The sequence below is a fragment of the Gossypium raimondii genome, chromosome 1 (genome assembly GCF_025698545.1).
Source record: "Gossypium raimondii isolate GPD5lz chromosome 1, ASM2569854v1, whole genome shotgun sequence".
NCBI lineage: Eukaryota > Viridiplantae > Streptophyta > Magnoliopsida > Malvales > Malvaceae > Gossypium > Gossypium raimondii.
The window spans coordinates 11536537-11541489 of record NC_068565.1 but is presented as its reverse complement, the minus strand read 5'-3'; the positions used below and the strand labels follow the sequence as shown (position 1 = coordinate 11541489).

Below are 4953 nucleotides of genomic sequence, written 5' to 3'. Positions count from 1 at the left end.
ACAATCAAATCTAAAACTCACACATGAGGGGACTTAAAGACCCATGCATTTAATTACGCATGGTGGGTTTCAAGGCAAGTGAAGGAATAGCTAAGCGAGTCAATCAATGAGCTGGGTATTTAGGACCCAAAGCTTCTAACTTTGCCAACTATGCCAACATCTTATTAGTGTATATGTATTATCATTTAAACCTTTAATTGAGTTGGTGTCACTTTCAATTAAGTCTCAACTCAATTTTAAAATTATCAATAGTATAATTTTTTTTATAAAATAACAAATATAATTTTGAAAGTAATAATTTAAAATATATATGCACATAAAATCTTCATTCTCTCAATTTTATTTCAATCAAAATTATATCTGATTTTTATATTAGTTTTATATATATATTTATCACATAAATATTTTTATTCACATCAACGATGAACCAGAATTCAGTGTGTATATAATATAATGTATTTGAATAAGTGAATATTTTATTTCCTCAAGAAAACAAAGTTTGGTACAAGTTAGCAAGGATAGTTACAACTCACCCGAAGAGATAGCAAGTAGCAAGGGTAGATCAAACTATCATAACCTATCAACATCAAATTCCCATTTTTCTAACATTCTACATTCAATTAACTTATCTGTTTTCTTTTTCATCTTCATAAAAATATATATTAATTTTATCACGAGTCAACCGGATCCAATTTGTTTATACAAATTACGAACATACCCTTTTATATTTAAAATAAATTATATTATATGAGGTTACTTTCGGTTTTTTCATATTTTAATAAAATTAATAAAAAATTATATATGGAGAAATTTGAACCCATGCCACTAGCATCTATAAAATCTTAACTTTATTATTTTAACCAAAGCTTTATTTTGATTTTTTTTTTTTTTTTTTTACATTTGAATATTATCACACAAACTTTTCACTCACATTGTTTCTATATCTATCTATACTTATATAAAATGATTTATTAAGTTGATATCAAGAGTCTATTCGAAATCAACTCTGTAATCGGCCCAAATGGTCCAGGCCTTACAAATAGTAAAACAACCCAATAAACTAAACCTAGGCCCAAACCCCAACAGCCCACTAAACAAATTTTCTACCGAAAACCCTAGCAGCTTTGACCCCAACGCCGCAAGCCCCAGCAGTCTCCAGTACCACCCTCGCACACCGCCGCGAATCTCGCACCACGACCCTCCCCAGCGTGCACCGCTCCATGCGCCAACAATACCTGCAACAGCAAACTCAAAACAGAAGAGCAAAAATCGGGCAAATATACCAACTATATCAGAATAGATCTCTGTTCATTTTTCTTTTTCATTTCGGCTATTTAAAGCCGTGAAAAATCTGTAAAGGGGGGGAGAAAATCCAGTGTAAAAAAGAGAAAAAAAATAGATAGAAAAAGGATTAAAGAGAAATACAAAAGAAATTTGTTCTTTTAAGAGGTTTTTTCGCTTTCTTTTCTTGGGAGTTCTTCATCTTTACTGTTTATTTTCGTTTTGTTTGTTATATATATATATATATACATATATATATTTTGTTTTTCAAATAAAAAACGAAAAGAAAAGAGAAGGAGTATACTTACCTACTGTTTGTTGCTCGAATCGGGATCAAGGGAGGCCTCAGATCGGTGTTTGCGGCGGCAGAAAAGAGGGGCTTAGTGTTTTTTTTGAAATCTGTTAGGGGGATTAGGGCTGTTAGTTTTTGGGTTTTGTTTTGGGTATTTATGCAGCACAAAAAACGGCGCCGTTTGGTGCCATGACCCGCGTAGGTGACCCGACCCGGGGAGGATCCGCGCGTTCTGGCCCTAAATGGGGAATTCACGCATTTGGTCCCCCGTTTTTATTTTATTTTAATATAGTTATTTCATGTGTTTTCAATTCGGCAACGAAATTTCTTTCTTGTTTCAATTTGGTCCAGGGGCCATTTGCCTGCACCCACTAGAATGGCGCCGTTTGGCCAGCGCGGGATATTTATTTATTTGGTCCTTCCCCTTTCATGCACAATTTAATTTGGCCCTTTTGTTTTTTTAATTTTTGACCCTAAAAGTCTGTTTAATTTTGATTTAGTCCCCATTTGTTGTTATTATTATTATTATTACTACTATATATACATACGCATGCATATATACTATATAATATGTACTTTATATATTAAATGTTTTTAATGCATATACATATTTTTTTGATATATTTCATTATTGTTTTATTCTCATAGTTTTATAAATATATATATATATATATACATTTATATTTTATAATGTTCATATATTCTCCATGTTTTATAATTCATACGTATATATACACTTTTTAAAAACATTTTTTATTGTTCTATATATATTCTATTATTTTATACATATTGTACATATGTAAATATTTTAATATACATATACGTATTTTCATGATTTATCAATACATACACTTATACATTTTTATTTTGTAAATATATACACATATAAATTTTTATCTTTATTTTATTTTCATGATTTTCATATACATATATACATGTATTTTTTTATTAGTTTTTTTGGTTTGATGTATTGCATTCCTTCTTTTTGTTTGCAAATTTACTTGTATATTGTACTTGTATATATATTTGTAAATATTTATTCATATGTGTTTGAAATTAACGTTGTGCTTCATATTATACATTAACTTTTAACATATCTTTCGGGAAATATATTTTGGTTTTATCGAAGCATTAAAGTCATCATATTTTTACAAATTTCCAAAATATTTGGCATTCATGATTCACGGGAAAGATTGTGTCCTAACTTACTGGATTGCGATTATTTTTCGATGAATTTAGAAAGCCAAGTATTTGTTTTGCAATAAATTCGCAAATTTTAAATAAAGCTTATTCTCGGGAATTCAAAAATGTTGGGTCCTAACTTACTGGTCATGACATTTTCTTCTCGAAATAAAAATTTTCAAAAGCAAAAGGCAATATTCGGGTATTTTGAAGATTTAAAAACATTGTGCTCTAACTCACTGGGTGTGGTGTTTTATTTCTTTGAAATAAGAATGTCTTATTATTTTGATTCATTCATGAAATAAAAAGTTTCCTTTTAAAATCTTTTCAAATTTTCGACACCAAGGCATAAAAAAAATCAATTTGGTACCAATTTTGGGCGTTAGAGTGCTAATCCTTCCTCGTATGAATCGACTCCGAACCTGCTTTTCTCGATTTCAGCACCAAAATTATTTTTAAGGTGAGCCGATCACACCTTAATAAAGGATCGGTGGCGACTCCAGTTTTTGTTTTTTTAAGTCGATAACCAAAATTTTTGCTTTCAAAAAAACGGTTTCGACAAACTCAATTAGGAAATTACTTAAAAGTCCTCTTTTAATAAAAAAATTGAATATTATTAATATAATGGTAATTTTATCTTTTATTATTTTTATATAATATGTTTAAATAAAACAACTCAAATGTATCTAAGGATTAAACTCATTAAAAAAAATTTAACCATAAACATTTTATCATACCTATAACTTAATTATTAGTTTTTTATAAATATAAATTTTATATTATGTTTTATGTTTTATTTCACTCACATTATGGGTGTAACAAAATCTAGTATTAATAATGTGGTTTATTGAGTTAGTACCACAAGTCAACTCAACACTAATTTAAATTTGATGAGATTTTTTTAAAGTAAGTTACTACTCTACCCATGATTCAATTGTTAAATAAATCTTTTATAACTACATTTTAAATAAAATTTTAACATTTCTATTATATATTTAATAATGCTTCTTAACATGACGACATTTTAACGTACTATAAAAAAAATGACAATCTGAACTAGAAAGTAATTGATGTACATTTAATATTCTTAGTCACATGCATTTCCCTATTTAAATTTATTTTTACTCACAATTTAAATTAATTTATATTATTTTAATTTCGTATATATTACATATACATTATTATTATTATTATTAGTTTCAGACCATATTTTTATTATTTATTAAATTTTATTTTTAAATGCACAATGTACTCTAAATATATGATTTCCATGCATACTATAAATAATACGGAAACCAAAAAAATAAAATTACTAGTATATATACATAGCTTTTACGAGGACCTTGTAATCAACACCATACCAATGTAAACCATAGAGATACTGGTGAATGTTTGTTTTTGTTGGTCGAACTTCATCGTTAGTAGTAATAATTAATCCTTTTGTTGTGGGTGTTTTCTAATGAGGTAAATGACTAGCTATGAAATTTGCTTCATTTTTATAGCTCAGTGTCAAACCCCCAACTTCAAAGAGAAGGGATAAAATGAACAACCACTACACCATACCTCATAACTAACTCATTTATTCATTATGTTAAAAAAAAAAAAAAAAACTCATTCCATTCAGTGATGAACTTTTTTCAACTAAACTGCAGATGATTAGAACCTCAAGTTTTAGGCGACGGAAAATCTTTTGAGCCACAAGTTTTAAGAGACGAAAAACTTACACAACCTAATATACTTTTCTTCACATGGATGGAAAGAAAACTAGTGTTGGAATTTTAGATTTTAAGCAATTAGTGTCGGATTGCAGACGGTGACGGATTTTGATGTTTGATCTTGCAAATAATATCATGTGATATTGATTCCATTTTCACATACATACATATTTCATATAATATAATTTTAACTTTCCAATGAATAGGAAAAATTTATAAATATAAGGGTAATTTATACAAATAGACATCTAACTAAACTTGTAATTTAGACACTCATGTTACATAGTTCATTCATTTTAATCACTACTGTTAAAAACTCCAACAAAAATTTAACATAGCATTTTTTTTGACACGTGGACCAATCATTGGATGCCACATGGCACAATTTACCATTGCATACCACTTTAAACCTTAAAGGACTAAAATGTAATTTACCCAATACAAATTATTGACCAAAGTAAAACATTCTACTTGGTTTAAAAT

The 4953-nt window shown here is 28.3% G+C and overlaps 1 long non-coding RNA gene across 1 annotated transcript; it reads right to left on the bottom strand.

The window, feature by feature from the left end:
- Positions 1-833: 833 nt before the first annotated feature.
- Positions 834-1703, bottom strand: LOC128041392 (uncharacterized). Its single transcript, XR_008196398.1, has 2 exons — positions 1590-1703; positions 834-1235 (listed from the first exon to the last, which is right to left on the bottom strand). It is a non-coding gene; the product is annotated as an uncharacterized LOC128041392 (long non-coding RNA).
- Positions 1704-4953: the final 3250 nt, after the last annotated feature.